Source organism: Alexandromys fortis, unplaced genomic scaffold (assembly GCF_014885135.2).
Source record: "Alexandromys fortis isolate MF-2015 unplaced genomic scaffold, M_Fortis_MF-2015_v1.1 scaffold_225, whole genome shotgun sequence".
NCBI classification, from domain to species: domain Eukaryota; kingdom Metazoa; phylum Chordata; class Mammalia; order Rodentia; family Cricetidae; genus Alexandromys; species Alexandromys fortis.
In genome coordinates, this window is record NW_026068119.1 from 374907 (window position 1) to 376317 (window position 1411).

Sequence of the window (1411 nt, forward strand, 5' to 3'; positions counted from 1 at the left end):
CTCATCCTTGGAACTGTCTTGTTGAGAGTTAAGCATTATGTACCAGGGAAAAGGAATCACTATAACAGTCCCCTGGAATGTGGGAATGAAGTGGCAGAGAGAAGCCATGTTCTATAATGCATTGTGTCTTGGGGAACCTGTCTCTGCCCTGTGCTTCTCAGATTCTGACTCCCCAAAAGTGGGGCAGAATGACCACATGAGACTAGAGCTGGGCATTCCCTTTCCCCACCCACCCCTGCCATGAAGGCTCCAATAAAGCCCAGCAGTGCAGACCCTGCCTCAATAGCTTCTCTTGAGGACAGGATGTGTTAAGAATAATGCGGTGTGGATGCATATTTTAAATATATTTTTATTGATTTTTATTGAGCTCTACATCTTTCTCTGCTCCCTCCCTGCCTCTCCTCTCTCCCCTTCAGTCCTCCCCCAAAGTCCCCATGCTCCCAATTTACTCAGGAGATCTTGTCTTTTTTACCTTCTACTTCCCATGTGGATTAGATCTATGTAAGTCTCTCTTAGGGTCCTCATTGTTGTCTAAGTTCTCTGGGATTGTGGTTTTTAGTTTGGGTTTCTTTGCTTTATGTTTAAAAACCACCTATGAGTGAGTATATATGATAATTGTCTTTCTGGGTCTGGGTTACCTCACTCAAAACAATGTTTTCTAGCTCCATCCATTTGCCTGCAAAATTCAAGCTGTCATTATTTTTTCTGCTGTGTAGTACTTCATTGTGTAAATGTACCACATTTTCTTTATCCATTCTTCAGTCGAGGGGCATTTAGGTTGTTTCCAGGTTCTGGCTATGACAAAGCTGTATGAACATAGTTGAACACATGTCCTTGTGGCACATTTGAGCATCCTTTGGATATATACCCAAAAGTGATATTGCTGGGTTGTTTCCTAATTTTCTGAGAAATCGCCACACTGACAACCAAAGGGGTTGTACCAGCTTGCATTCCCACCAGCAATGCAGAAGTGTTCCCTTTTCCCCACAACCTCTTCAGCATAAGTTGTCATCAGTGTTTTTGATCTTGGCCATTCTTACAGGTGTAAGATGGAATCTCAGAGATGTTTTCATTTGCATTTCTCTGATGACTAAGAATGTTGAGCATTTCCTTAAAGTGTCTTTCAGCCATTTTAGATTCCTCTGTTGGGGGCTGGAGAGAGGGCTCAGTGATTAAGAGCATTGCCTGTTCTTCCAAAGGTCCTGAGTTCAATTCCCAGCAACCACATGGTGGCTCACAACCATCTGTAATGAGGTCTGGTGCCCTCTTCTGGCCTGCAGACATACACACAGACAGAATATTGTATACATAATAAATAAATAAATATTTTTAAAAAAAATAGCATAGTCTCTGTGTGATTGTTTTGTGGCTGAGCTGCTGTGCAGCGAGGAACCAACAAGGGGCCTCCTTA